Below are 21,384 nucleotides of genomic sequence, written 5' to 3'. Positions count from 1 at the left end.
ATCGGAATCAAAAAATTTATCTGAAAACATAAATCTTATGTTTTGACTTTGACATTTTTCTCTTCAAATTAATTTTAGTCATTTTGCATTTTATATTACATTATTTATTGAGTTTGAGTTGACTCTGGCTATAGTTGCATCATAAATATATCTATATACACTATCAAGTCATTTTTGCGTCAGTTACAACTTAGTTGCTAAGATTTTAACCCGAAATAAATCAAAATGAGATTTCGTAATTTTATTATCAGGCTTTAATTATTTGGAGAAAGTAAATAATTATATTTTGAAATAAACATCACAACAATTATAGTTATGTATAACTCTATGATTTAATTTTTAGGGAAGAAAAGATGTTACAAACAAAACAATAGTATAACAGTTGAAAAACACAAACACTCAAAGAAGAAATTGCGTATCTTTTCTTTTAATTTTTTGACATGTTGACGTTGAGTTATGACTACTTTTTAACTATGAGCTAAATTCTATAAGAGTTAATTTCCTTTTTTAATTCATAGCCAAATTTGCCTTTTAATTTTTTTTTTAATTTTTTCATTTACCGGGGACTTCCAATAAAAAATAAAATACGCTGCTGTTAGATAATAAGTTTGAAAAAATAAAACTTGACAGGGAAGTTACAAAAACTGAGCAAATAAACAAACAATAAATGATAAAAAAAAATATGCGTGTTCATACAGAAGTACCGAAAAGCGAATCATAACAAAACTATTAAATTTATAATAAAAAACTAAGTTTAACTGAAATCAATATATTCTTTTGTTTTCTTTTATAAAATTTTTTTGTTGAATTTTTCTTTTTTATGAGCTTTTAATTGCTAAAATATAGTAAACATGACGTTGTGCCACTTGTAAACATCTTCAAAATGAGTGATCAACTAATTGATTATGTGTAATAGTGGTAGCAATAAAAATAAGTATTTTAAGATTGATTTTTTCTTCTTTTGGAAAGTACATATTTATAAATGTATGTACAATTATGTAAAATAAAAACACGGCCCATACTTAACAATTAAATGATACATCGAATTAATCCTATTAAGATTATTATTAGGTTATTAATTTTAAAAATAATAATGAACGTAACATATAAACGTTGACAAATACTATAAGCCTCTTAAAATACTATTTTCTGTTATTGAGCATGGCATATCAATAACAATTTGATTTATTTTCATGGCATTTGTCTTTCACTTGTAGAATCACTTAAATTATAGTTTGAAAAAATGGCATATCAAATGTCATTTATTTTAAAAATTTGATACCGTCGGAAGCTTTTCTTACAGAATAAAATATAAAATGTAAGAAATAAGCAAAATCAGCATGGAAAATTAGAAATTTTCACGTTATTAATAAAGTAAGTGATAACAAACCATACTATATGCCAATACGTAATAAATTAACTAGAGTTAGTTTAAGAGGAGCGCAGAAGCATAATGATATAACCGGTTACACATTTTACATATTATAGTTTAATTTGGCATTAAATCTTGTCATCCTTGAGTAACATTTCATTTTATATCCATTTTTAATCGGCTGTTGTTTTATAAATTCTTTAAAGACATATTCATTATGAAATAAGTAGGTAAATTTCCAAAATAATTATGTATTTAAATTATTATTTACAATAATTATAATATTTAATGAACATTGTATAGATATTATTAGTAAATATTGTGAAAAATAATATAGTTTTTATCAAATTCTAAACTAAAACTAAATTTATTATAAGTTCTGTATAAAATCTATGTTATCTAGTGTCCATAAAATGGATCTAAATGGGCGTCAAAACAAATTGCATTCGATGTAATTAAACAAGATATAATGCGGAAGTATAATATACGATCATTTTATTGGCATATCTGTTAGATTAAAATCTGTTTGAATTAAAAATAAAAAAATTAATTGCGGCCGTATCCCATATATTTGTCTATATATCTATCAAAATGTTTATATAGCAAGGTGAAAATTTTAATCATTTTGTTATTCCATAAACATATACACACATATATTTATGCGAGAAATGCACACCAAATCTACATCAATATCACATAAATATAAAATTTGTTATACTTCATGCGTTAGTAGCAAAAGATTTTACTGTGTACATATGTATATTACATTTGACTAATAATTTAAATTTTTGTTATTTAATTAATTTATTCCAACTCATTAATATGTAATTTAATTTTATATCTTAAAATTATATCTTTGATATTTATGCTAAATTTTCAATTTTACTCTACATTATTTTAATCAATTTGATTTGTTGTTTGAACATTAAAAATTAAAATATATTGGCGTAAATAATGACTATATTGGCGTAAGATATTAATGTTTATTAAAACATTTATAAAATAGGTATTGGTTTATGTTTTCTATGTTCTGCAATTTCATTATCGTTTGCGTAAAATACACACTTTAATAAAACATATGCAATTGAAAATATTGATCTATAATTTATTACATTTTAAAGATATTTGTAAACTAAAGTACATACATATATACAAAAAAGAATTTATATGTGGAGCCAACTTAAATCGTATCTGATGAACACTAATCTATTTACATACTACCTATACACAAAATGTTAAGCCTGGCTGATCATTATATCGTTTTAACCGATAAATTTCATTAAAATTAATAATTGCGCGTTCTTTTAACTTTTATTACTTTTTTTAGGTGATTTAAATTGTCGTAGGTATTTTACCAAATATAATAGAAACAGGATATAGAATATTATGAAAAACCATAGGAATACCGGAGAGTCTGACTGGCAGAATTTGTAGTAGAATTCTAAGACGAATTTTTAATATGTTATGTAGATACATTTTATATTAATACAGTGTCATGTTTAATTTTGTCTTCGTTATTAGTGCAAAATTAGAAATTGAAGCTTCTCAACGACAGTAATGATAGTTCAGAGTAGATTTTAGCATTTGTTTTGCACTGTATTTAAAAATTCATATAAAATGCAGATATTTTTACAAATATTTGGAAATGTGCTAAAAAGGGAAATAACAGGAAGGAGAAAATACGATTACATATTAAATACTAACCAAAAAGTTTATAAGACGGCATGAATAAAAATTAATTCAATTCACATAACATTTGAAAATTTTGAATTTCTATCTATACATCTAGTTATATATTAAAATATCAGTTGAAAATTTCAAGTAAAATTGATATTAAAAAAAAAAACATTTTATATAGGAAGTAGGAAGTATCAGTTTTAATTTTATTGGTGTAAATATGTATGTTGGTTACACATATTTACTTATTGATTTGAATTTTTATTTACAATTAAGTATAATTCAATAAAGTAATTTAGTTGAATAATCCAATCAGTGCAGTACAAGGTTTTACATTATATAATTGTGCGAATGCAAATTAAATGCATGAAACAGAAATCATAATTTAATAAAAATTTTACTTGTCTACTTAAAATTATTAAATTTAGGTTAATTATAATCTCATATTATGTAATTTGTGTATGCAAACATAAATTGTTATTAAAGGTATTAAATTTTAATAAACATCAAAATCTTGTCATATAAAATGTCAATTTAATCAATTATTAATTAATTTAACTTTATTATTGATTTTTATAATGATCTACATAGCATTAATATTTTGCAAGTATAGGATTAGTAAATATAAGCTTGCTACCTAAATTTTCCAATTAAAATTTGATTTTTATTATATTCATATTGTGATTTTTGACTTTATTCAAATAATATTTTGATTTTTGAATTCTAGTCGTCTTAATAACTTTATTTAATTTAAGGATATAGCCTATTAGAAAGTATTTGATTAGATTGATTTGTTGGTAGAGTTTACACTGTTATAAAGATTAATTTTCTTATACAAAAAATTCGTGTGAAAAATAACTTATAATGACAAATTATAAGACGCACAAATTACAATCTTGATTGATATGATTAAAATGTTCTTAAATATTAAAGCTAAATTTGTTATTTTATGTTTATTTAAATTAATATTGTAAATAATAATTCATAATCAATTTTAAAGACTTAATTGAAATTGAAAAAAATGTGTACCTACATGTAACTCTACAGCTTTTTGGAGGTGGGTTTTCAATATTGAATCAATAAATTAAAATTTTCTATAATATTTTAAACTTGCAATCCTACTTATATTTTGCATTTTAATTCAAATCAATATTTCATATTAATTATATTGTCTAGTCAATTCAAATAGGTGAAAGGAAAAATTGATATGCGTACGCTTACAGAACTATATTTTCCATTTAAAAAACCTTTTGTAAATAACAAATTTTTTAGAAGTAAGTAAAGAAAATATTTTCATACAAGAGTCACATAGATAATGTTGGTAAAGACCGGGTGTTAATGTAGAAAAATTTCTTCAGTTATGAACTCAGCTCTAGATTTATGATCGAATAATTGCCGGGTGAAAAATTTGCCTTATTAATTTCTGCTTTGCTCTTCCATTTTGCAGTTGTTGTATGAAAAGTTGTTTTTCTTCTTTCATTGATTTCAAAAGAAAATTTAAATTTTCCTCATGTAAGCTTTCTTAAATTTGTTAAAAATTTTATCTTCTAGATTGCGAAAGGTTATTATTTCTTACACTATTCCATTCTATTTTACATTGGAGCTTTGTTTATTGTTTTCAGAGAAGAGAAGTCTTTCTCAGAGAAGTTCTAATAAGCCTGTGCTCCAATTTGACTGGTGAACCTAAAAAAAAAATTGCAATTTTAACAGAGAGTTTCAAAAATTATTTATTTAAAAATGATTAAATTTAAAAGTGATAATATTTGCCTAATCCAAATTTCTTGTAATCTGCAGTATAATTTTTAGTTATGTTGAATGTACCTATTGCATTACATAATAATTATGTTGTAATACTTGCCTTCCCATTCCCAAAACACAAAACATTACACGCAAAAAAAATTTTTTTATAACGAAATTTTAAAGTTTATTTCAAAATTTCCTATTGTAAATTGAACTGAATAATAAATTAAATAGCTAATTATTATTTATTAAAAATATTTCGAATTTGATTAAGCATAACATTAGTTTCAAACACTATAATTTTCAATTATTTAAAATTTGCAATGTCGGAATCGTCATAATTCAAAAATAATAATTACAATTTTTTTTTTCTTTTTAAATTTCCAAATTTTCGGGCAATTGAATATTGAAATGTAGTAGAATTGTATTTTAAATCGCATTGTAAGAAAATAAAAAAAAAGACCTAAAACTGCTGGATTGAAGCTGCCTGAAATGCAAACTAATTTGCAATTAACTTTACTGAACAATTAAAATTGTATTGGCGAATATGCCAACTTGACGTTGAGGCCTGAAATTCGCTGCGACGGCATGAAAATTAAAAGAATCTTAAATCATTGATAATATTTTATAATTTATATTAAAATTAAGAACTAGAATCAGAAGACAGTTTTTAGGTTTAAGGTCGAATATGTGATATTTTAATTGTAAAAAAAAATTCACATTAAAATCGAGTTTCAATGACACCAAAAATGCAGAATTAATGTAGTACTGCATTGTATCTGTGATTCATATGGTAGAATAAAAAATTTATACGTGATGAAAAAATCGCGATTACAATGCAGTCGTTTTACAACTTAGCTTTTACTTTGGTATTAATCCTCTAGTTCAACTATAGTAAACCTTTTTTCACTATATTTTGGATGACACGGTTTTACTGCTTTTTGAATGTAAAGATTACCCTTATTTGTTTGAAAATTTTCTTTTCTTCTGCATATGTAGAGTTTTTTTTTCGATTATAATATGTTTTTCATTAATTATTTTATTTTCAAAGCAATAAACAAATTCCCACGTTGCCGATAAAATTTATTCGGTTTTATTTTCTTCTGTTTCCAATTTCATATATAGTTTCCAAATTGTTCATGTGTTTCTTGGTGATTTCAATAAATTCAATAAAATTTCTCAACTTTTTCTATATAAAAAATTAAAAATTAATAAAAAAAATTTTTTTTTTAATTGTACATTGAAAATTATAAAGTAGCAATTTTAAATTACCACCAACGAACAATAATTCGAATGAAGTCAGATCCAATTAAAACTAAAATATTTTTTTTATTCTTATTAGCGAGTTTAAGTAAACATTGTAAGTGTGAGTTTTTTTTTTTTTATATTTTTCTCAATTATTAGCAGAATAATTGATTGCATTTGAAATGAAATTATTTATCGGAAATTAACAATATAATAAATGTTTTTCAATCGAGTGGAAATTTTAAAATTTTGTAATACTTTCGTTTTTTAAGAAGTTATTCTTCTTAACGAAATGCCAAATCATGTCCAAATGTACACAACAAAAATAACAATATAATGATAGTAAAATCGAAATAATTTAAAAGTTTTAGTTGTTTCCTTAATTTAATTGGTTTTTTTTTAATAAATTCTTTAGATACATCTTGCTTCATTTTAATATTTTAGGTATTTGTGGTTTTAAAATTGATCGCTTTCGTTTCCAAATTTTTTATTTCATATTTTTTTAATTAAATTTTGAAAATTCTACTTTAAAAATACTTGGACATTTTGAATTTATTTCTTTTTATCTATCTATTAGCTTTTAATTACAAGTAAAGTGATTAAATAGGTTCGAAAACCTTAATACATATATTAATGCTTTAATACTTATACATGTTCGTACACAAATATTTTTGCCTCCCTCTCTTGAATAAGTACATTTCAATAAGAACTATATTTAAATAAAGAATAACCTTCCCTGTTACAATTTATAGCAGTAGTTTTTAGGTTTAAACACGCGAAATATATGTTTTAATATTGTATTTTTTTTCTAAATTAATTTAATTAATGGGAGTTATTACAGACATTCTTAGGATATATTTATTTTCTATATACACACACAATTTTTCGCAATGTATTATGTAAATCGCTAATTAAAATTTTCTATGAATAAAATTGGTGTAGATTTGTGTGTGTAATGTTGTTTTGTATATATATTTTATATTTTTCATACATCTCTTTATCAAAAGTAATATATTGTCATTCATTTACCGATTTATACACAGAAATCAATTTCAGGAACTTCATAATTGATATAATTGTTGACTGACATAACAATAGCAATATTGAATACCTGTCACGCCTTTAATTTTTAAAACTACATACATATGTACATAACAGACACACGTATCATAAACGAATGTCTAAGTACTAAATCTGTACAAAATATAATTTACTTAAAATTAAATTTTTGCAAAAGTTAGTATTGAAACTCTAAGAATTTCAATTAATAATTTGCGACATATGAATGTATGTATTTATTGAAGTGTAATTTATGTGTAAAATGCCTTTAGACACGTACATGGGAACATATACACTACAAACAATTATGTTTATTCATTTAAAATATGTTATTGGAAAAAATGTCTTCCGCGTCTGCATTAAATTGATTTTTTTTAATTTATTCACTTTTGTCCATAGCACAATCACCATATCCACATTTTACTAGTATATATATGTGTAATAACAAACTTATATAAAATAGTTTCAGTTTTCCTTGATTGAACTCGATTGTAATGTAGAATTTTCTGTAATTAAATAATCTCTAATTAAATCTTTAATTATTTAGAAGTAATTTGATATATCTTGTATAATATGTGTGCTTATAAATTAAAATGATGTATGTATTAGAATTTTTATTTGAAATTTTTTTAATTTACACATTCGTTTGTACAAATTAAATAATTTTAATAATTATAAGAATGCGGTTTGCTCAAGTATATTGCTTATGAAATGGGTGTGTACATCTATTATAAATATCAATATCGTCAATTTCTATTTATGCCTGCCTTAACGTATTCCTGTTTCACGCTTTAACTATTTTGAAATATACTGATTATAAAGTGGTGTGTTTGTTAAATATGGCATTCTTTCTTTACGAAATGGTATAATTAGTAAAAGGCTTCCGAAACGTTATTAATACAAAGCTTTATAGTAATAAATAGTATACAAAGCCTACTTTAAGTAATAAATCGTCAGATGCCACTCTATTTAATTAAATCAGTTTGAAAGTTGCTGTAGTGAAGAGAGGGATGTCTACATATATGCATACAAACAGAATCAGAGCATAAACAATACAATTAATATTGGCTTTTGTTAACATATAATTAGACAAATTTAATACCGTTATTTTGATTCCTCTGACAGAAAATTTGAAAACTATGTAATTAAAGCGGTACAAAGCTTGAATAGCATTTGCAACGAAACAGTTTTAAAAATTTCATAATTACTTACATAAAATAAGTGAGATAACATTTTTCGGGAACTCAATATAGTATACACATAAAATCCATTAAGATTTTTCTTAAATTATACGTTCACCACATAAAAATTACAATACTTGTCCATTAAAAGAAATATTTTTCAACAATTTACACACATTTTTTTTGTTAATTTTCTCAAATTTTCACATTTGTAAATCTTCGATTAGATAACTTTCATGAAAAAAATTTGCTTTAAAAATAATATTTTGAACTTTAAATGATTTGCATAAAAATCTCATTAACTATTTGAATACAAATCTATATTTTTTTTATCAAAATATACCTTTAACCTTAAGGCGATTTTTGTTTGCAACTACACATTAACAAAACTCCTACGATCCTTTTATCATAAAAAGCAAAAATTTTTAAACTTATTTAAATTTGAATTGCTTATTAACTCAAAAGAAAAAAATGTATTCAAAATAAAAGATCACTCGAAGTAGTTATTAAAAAAACAAATGTTACATATGTTTGCACAATAAAAAGGTTTTGAGTATAAGAAGCATTTTGCATGTTTTCATTTTTTGTGCCACAATTCTCTTATGTCATTCTTAATAAACAATTATAATTTGACTTTACTTTCTTGTATTCATTTGCTTTATTGTAATATTCAATTCAACGCGCCTCTCCCCCTTATTAATCAGATCATGTCAAAAAATATATGACCTATAATTATCCAGTTTAAACCGGACATTTATCATTTCTCAGGGGGAAAAAGTTTATACACAAATAATTATAAATTTATTTGTTTAATGACTAAGGCGTAAGAAAAATATAAAACTTTAACAGAACACTATCAAAAACAAATTCCATTGTATTTAGTAATTTCGTAGGCAACTAAAAATTTGCGGAATTTTAAATAATTTTATGTTTAAGAATTTATTCATAATTTAAAATCGATAGTCTTTACGTTCTATAATGCATGAATACAGTATTTAAATTAAAATGAGAAATGAAAAATTAAAACTTTAAGTTGACTTCAGTTGACTTGATTTTTGTTTTCTAATTTAAATTGAACGTTAAAACTCTCTTAGTGAGACATGAAAGCGAGAAATTCAATCAAATATAATGTAAATTCTAGACTAATTTCCAATAAATGTAAAATGAATTCTGGTCTCTTTTAATATCTCCGGGACATCTTCGATATTTAGTAAGTAATATAGTGAAAAATAGCGTTTTATATACAAAAATCATAATTTTAATACGAAATTATTTTCATTAGTTCTAGATTATTTATTAAACGATAATGACGAGTGTAATTTGGCAGATGAGTACTGGGCCAAAATTAGAATTCTAAATCTTAATACATACTTTAAATTTTTCTCAAAATTTCCGCAATTATTTAGTACTCAATACACTTAACAGTAAAAAACATAAAACGGCAAATAATGTAATTAAAGTATTTGATTTTCTTCTGAAACTCTCATAAAATTTTGTTTTCATTCTTTACCACTTTTTCCCTTTTTAAATGGAAATGATATAACGGACGGAAAATTGCTTATACCCTTAGGATGGGACAAAAAAAAATTTTTTCCACATTTCTTTCAATAATGTCATGATTTTTACTTACCCACCTACTAAGAGATTCATTTTTATTTTGACATTTCACTTGTTATTTAAATAAGAAAAGTGAAATTACGGTCTATTTTTGATATGCAAAAGAAGCTGGGAGGTAAAAGTTTTTGTTCCCTTTTCAAATTGAACAGTAACTGTATTTAAAATTCTCATTGTCTTATTTCCCTAAAAAAAAATAATTGTAAGAAAAAAAAATGATAATATTGTGAATAGGAAATTTTTTCCACAGATTTATTTTATGTATTGTATGAATTTAAGAAAAAAAATTACGTTATGTGTGCTTACAAACAATTTTATATAAAACTGCGTGGTATAATTAAAAATATTTGTGAAAGAAAATTGAAGCGGAATAGGATTAAAGCTGCTAATTGTACAAGCTGTTCATAGAATGACTTAAAAAAAATTTTTAAGATGTTAAATGTTTATACTAAAGTGCTTTATAACAAATTATCGGAGGGATTAGGTTAACTTATTATGCAACGTGTCGTAAATAAAAATGACGTAAGAGTAATGACGCATTTCTTGGATTTTATTGTTTTAAATTTACAATACAATTTTCTAGACTATGAGGACAAAAATAAAGCATAGCAGAAAATTTCTAAAGTAGGTCTTGCAGTGAAGCTCGCAACAAGTGAGCCATAATATCGGTAGAAGAATACGGAAATTTTCTTAAATTTTTCTACGTAAATCAAGTATACATTTGACGTGTCTTTCAAAAGAAATCGCTCTTATGCTAGTTATGTACATTTATTTTAGAAGAAAAAAATTATTTAACGAGTAATAAGTGTTTTATTATGTAGTAATTTTTCAACAAAATTACCTTTCCAACTTATGTATACATACGCAAATAGATTATATAATACACGACGTATTTATTTTGCAAATCTTCGACAATGCGCCTACCATTTATTTACATTAATATACAAATTCTAATAGAAAAAAAAATTAACTTAATTTTGAAATAATTTTTAAAGAATTTTATCGCTAAAATTAAACAAAACTTAATTTATCGTCAGACGCACACGTTACATATCAATCGATTGAAACGAAAATTAATATTACTGTACATTTAATAACAGTAATTTAAAATAATTTCTAACCAGTCCAAACATATCATTTTAAAATAAAGTAATCAAATATAAGATTTAAAGAAAAAATAAAAAGAAATTCGCACAATTATTCAAATCAAAAATTTTATTTTACTTAATTCAATGCAACATTAAATTGTATACAGAAATAACGGAAAAAAATGATTGATTGCAATGTTGCAAATTGTAATTTGATTTAAATCATACGAAATGTATAACGGTAAAAAATATATATGCATATATTATATACTATGAAATTACATGATAATTTTTGATTTACGGTTTCTGCAAGCTTGATGTCAACAAAATGTGGATAGTGTTGTCTATGTGTCATTTACTTTGATGTCTCAATTCACCAAAAGGTGATGCTATATGTAACTCTTTGACATTCATAAAATTGTAAAGTAAGAGAGAAAAGAAATTTTTTATTTTGAAAGTGAGAAAAAAAGTCCCCTTGAGGTAGATAAATTTATTCTAATTGAAATTTTATTTAAACTTTTATTTTTTGACTCTCCTCTTTACCACATTACTACACATTTTTTTTCCAATTAATAATTCAAACTTACACTGGATGGAATCTTCTACCACATTTCAATATTAATTTAAATGCAAAAAATTTATATCGTGAGAATTAATCACGATGTAGTGGTTGCAGCGTATTCAAATAGATTTTTCAAATAACATTTCGTCATGTTAAGCAAAAACGAGAAAAGCAATTTCATCTTCCGTATGTAAGTATAAAAAAAATTATTACTTACTAACACCCAAGGGAATTTTTCCTCTGTCTGGAAATTAATGAAGAGAAGGCTTGGTTACTGTCATTAAATTAATTACGTTTTTTTTTTACATTTTTTTTTGCAGGGATTTCTTGAGTTTAACCACTTGGATTTCGTTTATCTATTGATTTAAATTTTGATGTACATACGTATGCAATCAAATTTCTGCATGTTAAAAATACCATACATTTGAATTTACATGAAAAAATATCAAGAAAATGTAATCTACAAGGAAAATTTTAAAAAATATTGGAGAAAATTTCAAAAATACTCCAAAAATATCAAGATTACCCCAAAAATAAAAGAAATATGTAGGAAGATTAGCGTTTTTTTCATCTGAAAAACTGGTTTAAAACTGAACTTTTTGTTCCAACGTACCAAAGTATTAAAAATATGTACGGAATTTTACAGTATTAAAAGATTTAGAAGAAGGCTTTAAAAGAAATTGATTGAAAAATTCCAAAGAAGACTGTTTGAATGTTATTTTGTACTCGCTGGATTGGTATTTTAGGCTTGTATTAGAACTTTCACAATAAAAAATTAGATTAAATTTTGGTACCCAAACTGACAACTGTCTCGATGACAATGGTAATTAATATTAGCAAAAGATTCATACTAGCAGCTTTGTTACAACAACAATCTGACAAAATATTCAATTTCAGCGGCACCCTACTATTACGGTTTGTTATATAAGGATGGTTAATGATGCTTACTATTAGTTGTTTGCGTTATTTTCTTGTTTCTGAATTCAATCTTTTTGAATTTACTTTATATCTAATATCTTAACGAATTTACTTGTACTTTAAAAATCAATTTGCATTATTATAGTCAGTCAAGTTATCATAAATCGCACAGGAAAAAAAATCAAATATAAAAAACAAATTTACTCACACTTCTATACATACATAAATATGCATATAATTTAGATGCAATACAAGCACTTATATTGTAATCTGGTTAGTTTAGATTTGTAAAAAAAAAATAAACTAACAAAAGCTAAATGATTTAACATCGCTATTTTTAACTTTATAACTCTTGTATATACTCGTGAATGTTGTTTTAAACAAGACTTGGTATACGTAATAGTTCCTGTGTGTGATAATGAGGCATAGAGAAAGTGCGTTGTTTTTTTTTTATTTTTTATTTTTACTTCTTTCAATTTTTTTTATCAATTTTCATTATTTTTACTTTGCCATTCACAGAACAAACCACAGATTTATGCAAAAACAAATCATCTGAAGTTTAAATTTTCCAATCCAACAGAAACTTCAGTATCATTTGTATATTTAACATTGTAAATTTTCTCTGGATGTGCAAAAATCTTATTGATGTCAAATGGGTAGCAGCAGCAATATGTAGATGCTCATATATACTGTTAATGCAAAGTGTATGTGTACATAAAATATGATAACGTAAGTCGGAAACATAAAAAAATTTCAATTTGAGTTCAGCATAATTATACAAAGATTTTTCCAGCGTAGATAAAAATTGTATATACGAGTAAGATAAAGAAAATTTTTACATGCAACTAGAAGGCAATACAAATGAAATGAAAAAAGAAAATTTGTAACTAATTTTTTATCTTTTAACTGCATAAAAACAAAAAATGTAAAACTAAAATACTGCAAATACTTGAATCACCTGTTAAAATGCATACGCAATCTGTAGCTTAGGTGTTTTGTATTTTTCTTTGAAAACATTGGCTTAAAAATTAAAAAAAAAGTAGATGATGATGACAAGTTTAGTTAGTTTTCTGGTTTTCTGTAATTTTTCAATACACACACCGGAGGCAATAAAAATTGATGTGAGAAATTAAAAAAAAAAACGAAAATAAAAATGAAAGTAGGAACCATAAAAGTTTTGAAAAAAAAGAATGAGAAATTTGTAGTTAATCAAAACAACTTAAGGATATCAGTGTAAAAAAGATTGATTTTTAGAGCAAAAATAAAATTTGTAAAGACAAACTGCTTTCAAACAGTCTTTAGTTTAAGCTTTTTGTCAAATCTAATTAAGTTCTGTTGACTTGATATTTCTAAACACTTAATTGTGATTTTTATACTTGTTTTATACCTAAAATTATTCGAGTTATACTGAAGTTAAGATGGGGGACCATAGTACGCTTTCTGGAGAAGTGTGATGCTCTTGCACTTCTGTGGATTCTGTGGAAATTTATTCCGGGTCTCACAGGGTAATCGAGTTCATCAAAAGGATTAATCACACTGTAAGTATATACCCCAAACGCAGTATAGTGCAAGTTTCATATTTGAGTCTTATAATCTACGTGAATTAAGTTTAAAAATTATGGGCCATCATACACATTGATAAATAAGGAGACAAATTGTTGTAACATTGACACTCAGAAATGACACTATACAGAAAGCTAAGCAACAATATCTTTGTAAAATCTTGTTAAATTGCATATTAATGATATTTTATGCATACTAGAACTTTGAACAATTTGATATTAAAATTTTCCTATTTGTAAATATTTTTAAAACAATTTCTTTGCAACAATCAAAATTTGTGTCTAATTGTTGAAGGCCAAACATTTCTATGCATCCATTTTTTTTGATATTTGCAAGAAGACGTTTAAACATTTTTGCAATACCTCAATTTTTAAAATTTTTTTTAAATAAACACGCACTGCTAACAAATGCGGACGCAAATTTTTTATACTTTTTCAAATTTATATTAATCGTTTATTGCCGTAAATATCGAAAAATTATCTGTTTTATTTAACTGTTTATTAAATGTAAAATAATTCGTTTACTAAAAGTGATTTGGTATCACCTTTTCTCTTTTTGTTTGTGACTTAAAGTGGGTTTAATAAAAGTGAGCGTTATGTGTTTAGGTTACTTTTTTTTTTGCAAAAATATATGTCAAGAAATTTGTTATAATTCAAGATGATTTATTGATAGCAATTTTAAAATAAATCCGAACATTTTATAACAGATACAAAAAAAAAGACATTCATCCAAAAAATTTACATAAACACGCAAATAAAAGTGGAAATATTTCCCAAAGTAAAAAAGAAAATATCACTTAATTTTGGATAAGCTCTTCCATAGCCTTGGAATTTAAAATGTTTCTTGGATTTGTATAATTTCGATTTGCATTTTTACTTTGAAGATAAATTTTTCAGTTACATTGCTTTTCTTATCAATACTGTAAATTTCATTTTATTGCATCAGATGATGATGAAAACATGCAACACTATAGTTTTCATTCTAATTTAGTTCAACCTGTCTCACACAATATAAACAGTCATTCAAAAATTACAAATTAGGAAAAGATGTAAAAACACTATTTTAACAAAAGGTACACCTAAGTTAGCTACCAGAAATTTCATTAATGAAAGTTCCGGTCTTGTAAGCAGCTTTCCTGATATTCGAATGACTACAAAATTAAGCAGTTACCATTTACAAACTAAGTCGTGTAAAATATACACGACATTATACATATGACATTATTCTGATATCAAAAATAATGCTTCTCAAATTTCAAAAATAGTAAATTGTTTCGTTTTTAACCACATAGGACAGCGGGCAATTAGTATTTTTATTTTACAAATACTGATTGAAATTCCAATAAAGTCAAGACATCGTGTTAAATCTACTTCTTGAAAGTGAAAATATACAGCCGGGTTTGATCCTTATCTTGCTTGCTAATTAGAAATGTAAATGCAACTGAGATTTTGATTAGCGTTGTTAATTGTGTATCAAAAAACCATGTAAATTTCAATTTATAAAGTGTTTGAATAAATCATCATTTAAAGAATTTACAGTATGTTTGAAATGGCAGTCACCGGGTTAATACTTCTTCTTTTTAAGTGCAATCAAAACTTATGTTGTCAGCTTTAAACTTATGTTGTCAGCTTTTATAGCAGCAATTACTTGTTTCCATTTTGGTAATATGTAACTCATCCTTCAGCAATTACAAAGTTCTCCACAAATATGGATGAAACTATTGAATAACTTTTTTAACTTTAATTTCTTTATGTAGGAGATCATCTATCACATGACAGCAACTTTCCCTAAAATTAAATGCCAACTTCCTTTTTGACTTTTTTGTTTCTAAATAATAAGTATAATTATTTAATTTTACTTTTATAAATAAAAATTTAAAATCAAATTAAAAAAAATGTTATTTTCAATTAAAATCATCTTATATCATCCATTTTAAGCCTTAATATGTATCGATTCCACTCAAGGGGATTCGATACTTCTTCCTAAAAACTATTATTATTTATTTCTTTTTAACTAAATTATACTTTCCAAAATGGCATTTAGTTTAATTTTAACAAAAAAAAATACAATCTTAGACTCAAAACCTTTTATATCATCATTTTTTAAGGCACCAAACAAAAAACCAATAGGTAACGCAGAATCCATTATCATGATGATCGTAACTAATACCTAACTCTAATACAATGATGATAATAACAATGATAATAATAATCTCTTATTGCCGATCACGATCGCACCATAATAATGTTATTTAAAAAACGCAATACATATTAGACAGAAAGCACAAAAACAATAAAAAAAAAGCAAAAGTTAATGATCTAAAGAAGAAAAACGCTAACTTGTCTAAATCAATCACTAAAATATCATGACATCGCTAAAGAAAAAAACCTAAATCAAAGACAAAAACAAAAACACAATGAACAGCTACAAAGTTTCTCGACTTACACTTAAAACAGAAGTAAAGTACTAAATTAATTCCGGTTAATCATAAATTTATTAAAGTAGACAATAAAAAACTTGCAAGTTGTAGACTATGTAAAGGAAAAGCATTAATAAAAAGATTAAATAAAAAGCAACAGAGAAAAAAAAGGAAAATCAAATTGCTAAACTTAAATAAATAAAAAAAAACAAAAGGTGAAATGGCGAATAAACACAAAAAAAAAGTAATAAAAAATACCGCTAAGGCTTAAAACTTTTGACTAAAACATTAAGAGTACACTGTGATGAGCCAAAACGAACAGAAATGGCAAGAAAAATTTAATAGAAAATCAAAGCATTTTGAAGTCTGTCTGTCAAATAGATTCTATGTGTCGAATATACGTATTCTAGTACTGTTAAATTCGATTTAATCGACGATGAAATTTTGAACTCTTCATTTCCAAAGAATTTAGTTGCTTGAACTGAAGTTTAAGCGTGCTTACATGTATTTTAGATATTAAGTAAGAACATTTAAAATGTAATAAATCTATTAGAAAAGATTGTCTTCATGTCTATTCGAAAAACGAGAAAATTTAAAGATCAAAAATAAATAAACGTCTACCATTTTTGTATGAACGTCTAAGGAAAAATTCTTAATACGGTAAAATTCCTTTTTATCAATTAATTGACAAAAATCTCCTCGCAAAAGACATTCATAATACACAACTGCTTGCACTTAAATCCATTGAAATTCAATTATATAATGATAAATTTAAAATTTCATACGTACAAGATTTTCTAATCTTTAATTATATTCCACTCTTCAGTTATAATATAATTATTTTTTATTTTAAAATCCCAAATGTGCAATTCATGCTGCGAAATCCGAATAAAATTTTTAAAATTATTTTATTGTAAAAAAATTAAAGTCATTAATAATTCTTTTAATTAGGGAAATAAAAATTTTTATTTATTTTTATTAGATTAACCATTTTGGAGTGAATATTTTTCCTTTTATGCGAAAACAATAACATACATATGTACATATGTAATTACATAGTTCGTTATTATAATGTTTTCACAGCAATTAACTACAGTAGTACCAAACTTTGAACCATAATGTAAATAGACAGACTCCTGATGGTTTTAAGTATTTCCTACTGGCAAACATTGATTTTTTAATTAACAACACAAAATATTTACGTATGTATATTAAATGAAAATGTGTAAGAAAATTTTGAACGGAAACGCAAATACTAGTGTGCGGCAATGTCAGAACTTTCAGAGAATATGAGTGATGAAGGACTGCAATTTGTGAGTAATAAGAAAATAATTCAAATAATCGAACTATTGACACAATTTTGACGTACACTTTTTTTTCTCTTTTTTCTCTCTAAATAATTTAAACTTTTATTTTAAGTGAACTTTAAAACTAGTCAAAATCCACAATTCAAAACATACTTGCCAGGTTACTAAACTTCATTCGAAAATTTGTGATGGGCGTGATATGCTCATTTTTTCATTCATACGATATGTGAAATAGTCAAAAAAGTATTTGGTTTCAATTGTCTACATTCTTTTATGGATTATATTTCACAACTATTTAAATAAAATTAAATACTTTTTAGTCATTTAAAACTTTCCAATTATTTGAAAATAAAATTATTATTGACATGTGAAGTTGATGCTAAATATATTTAAATAAATTTCGGGTAAAAATCAATTAAAAGAAGCGGAAAAAAATACATAATTTCAACTTGCGCCACCATCACCCACAATCACCCACGTTCCTTAATATTTTTTTGTACACAATAAGTAAACAGATAACATACACATACATAATTTAAATTTGTTGAAATCATTAATATCATAAACATATACGTATGTGCATAAGAGGATATACATACTTCTATTATTTAACTGCAACAAGCAAATTCACAATATGAATTTATTTGTTTTAAAATTATCAACAATTACTGTTGTTGCTGTTGATAATTTACTCTTCCCATCAATTTGCATGTATTCACCATTGCAATCACTTTCTATACGTAATTCAATTCAATTTTATTTTTCTTTTTTTTAATAAACTAACGTTGTTATGTACATACATACACATCTACATACTAGCACGTACTTATTTCCTCAATAAATTTAGTACCTAAATGAAAATAAACAAGAAACTAGAAACCAAAAATTAAAAACCGAAAAACATAAAAAATTAACATAAATTTTATTTAGCATCAACGATATTATTGACTCACCTGGTTAACTACGTCATTATAGTAAAATTTTTATGCATTGAAACAACTTAAAGCAAAAGCATAATAGAAATAAAAAAAGCAATGTAAGAAAACAGAAAAGCGTTAAACCGACGGTAACATGGTGATTCCCTCAGTTTAGTTGCATAAAAGGTAAATGAGAAAAAAAAAGAAAACAAAATTTATAAACTGAAAACAGGAAAATTGAAATCAGCTGATAAGCTACCGGCAAATAAAAAATTTTTAATCAGACCAAAATATAAACATGATGACTAAGTATGAAACACGAGGTTTGAGAGTGTGAAAGATAAGCTGAACTATGACAACGGTTCGTTAATCAATAAATATGCTCTGTGCTGCTTTCTCACTTACATTTAAATTATTTAATTTACATTGAAGGGGAACAATTTTATTCTCATAAAATTAAGTGAATTCAGCAACAATTCAGCTCTCTGTTTACAAAAATACAATTTGCTTCTTTTTTCCTTTTTCATTCACATCGTCATTTACGTTTAAACGAAATCGAAAGCCTGGCTTTTTAAGACACGATCAAGTAAAAATACTAGGGAGAGAAGAAAAAAAAAACAAAAATTATTTCATTCGGTTTTTTAATGTTACTTTTGTATTAATAACACACTGCACAATCGCAGACCTACCTTAAAAATTAAATGTTGATGAATGAATAATTTCAGATTTGTTTTAACATTTGAACGTGTAGGATGTACGTGCGCAATATTTTCGCATAATATTTGAATTAAAAAAAAAATTAAATTTATATTATTATAAAATAGAATAAAAATATTGCGCGAAACATTTTCAAAATAAATTCAATTAAATTTTTATATGTTCTTCTTGCTATTTAAACTTTAATCACGGATATTTGAAAAATTACATTTTAACTCATCTACACTAATTTCCAATTTCGTTATTTTTTCAAATTAGGCCCTTTATATGCCAATTTAAATATTAGAAAACTAAGTGCGGTACCTGTGGTGGATTATTTTTTCGGCTTTTTAAGTAACCTTATCTAATTTTTGAATATTTATTCTTATTTTTGAAAGAATAATCAAATTGTGTTTAAAATATTTTCTAAAAATGTACAGAGAGTGTATAAATTGTTAAACGAAAGTAAAAATTAAAATTTTTTTTTGTTCACTAAAAAGAAAGAAACACACAAATTGTTCAAAAATCAATAAAAAAAAAGTAGAAACAAAAAAATTATTATTGAAAGCAGATGAGTTCAATGTGAAAGTGAAATTTCTTCATTTTGAAATTTTTGTTTTATATCTTCCAAAGTTATTATAAAATTAACAAGCGGAATATATCTGGGAACAACAATACCAGTTTTGAACTTGTTAAAAATTTTTTTTAGATGTTTTCCAGTTTTCATTTTACTAACTAATAACAATAACAAAGGAAATTTAAAATAATTTAAAAAAAAGAAAAAAAAATTTTATTGTTAAAAAGAAATTTGTTTTTTAGTGATTTGAACTTAAATTTCATAGAAAATGTAAAAAAATCAAATTAAATTTCATATGAAAATTGGATAATATAAAAATTTAAAGAAATCATAAATAAATTTGAATTAAGTTATAGAAAAATTAAAGAAAATCAAAAATTTGATTTTAATATCCAAATTATTTAAGTATTAAAAAAAAATTTTTTAAAGAAAAATTTTAAGTAAAAGAAAAAATTATTAAAACACAATGAAACACTTTACATTTGGATTATTTTTAATTATCGCCGGAATTCTTATATCGAATTGTTCAGGAAAACCGGCTGATGAACAAAAATCATCTATAATTGGTAATGACGAGAAGGAGTCTAATAAACAAATTGATCAAGGTATGCTTTCGGCTTGTAAAAAATTTTTATATAATACTTTTTTTAAGACTATATTCGAAAGAGGACAATAAAAATTGTTTACTACACTAAAAATATTAATTTATAGGAAAGATTTGTAAAACAAATTTTTATTATTCACTTAAGTGATTTCAATTCTTGAAGATTTGAATTTTTGGGTTAATTGCGACTTATATTTATTTCATTGAACAAAAGACTCAAGTGGAAAACTTGATGAAAATTTTTTAAGAAACTCACTCTAATTATTTTAAATATCCAAATTTTTAATTAACAGATATTTAAATTATATCTTAATTAATTAAATAATATTCTTTTCATTAAACTTATTGCACGGGATTTTATTTATTACTAAACAAAAAGAATTAAGTTTTTTTTCAATTAATATAATAATCACTATTACCAGACTTATAAATGAAACGAAGCGTCACATAAAATATAATTGACGTAATGCATATAAGAAATGCATTTAAGTAGAAAGTAAGGAATTCACCTAGTCTTCAATGAAATATTGAAGCAGTTTCTTACATTGGTAAGCTTCGAACTAAAAAAAAAAATTGATTTATAAACTACTGAAAAATGTTGGGTAAAATATTTTAAGGTATATATTTTTAACAGAGTTGGGTATGCAGGAATAACATATACTTCGCTCAACCACGTACGAGTGAACAACAAAGTAAATTATATTTTTATAAATAAGTTTAATAGATTAACGCAATAGGCAAAATTTTTCCTTCAAAAGTTGAGAGTAGCCGACGCTAATTTAAAAAAAATTTGACTAAAATGTTAAAAATACATATCGAATATTTTTCATAACCTATAGTAATTT

At 24.4% G+C, this 21,384-nt stretch overlaps 1 long non-coding RNA gene across 1 annotated transcript; it reads right to left on the bottom strand.

Annotated features, from left to right (window-relative positions):
- Positions 1-4,238: 4,238 nt before the first annotated feature.
- Positions 4,239-6,133, bottom strand: LOC129605607 (uncharacterized). Its single transcript, XR_008696728.1, has 3 exons — positions 6,062-6,133; positions 5,748-5,978; positions 4,239-4,732 (listed from the first exon to the last, which is right to left on the bottom strand). It is a non-coding gene; the product is annotated as an uncharacterized LOC129605607 (long non-coding RNA).
- Between the last annotated feature and the right edge of the window lie 15,251 nt (positions 6,134-21,384).

The sequence above is a fragment of the Condylostylus longicornis genome, unplaced genomic scaffold, assembly GCF_029603195.1.
Source record: "Condylostylus longicornis isolate FDR11 unplaced genomic scaffold, ASM2960319v2 ptg000013l, whole genome shotgun sequence".
Classification (NCBI taxonomy): domain Eukaryota; kingdom Metazoa; phylum Arthropoda; class Insecta; order Diptera; family Dolichopodidae; genus Condylostylus; species Condylostylus longicornis.
The sequence above is the reverse complement of the archived record's forward strand: the minus strand, read 5'-3'. Positions and strand labels throughout refer to the sequence as shown.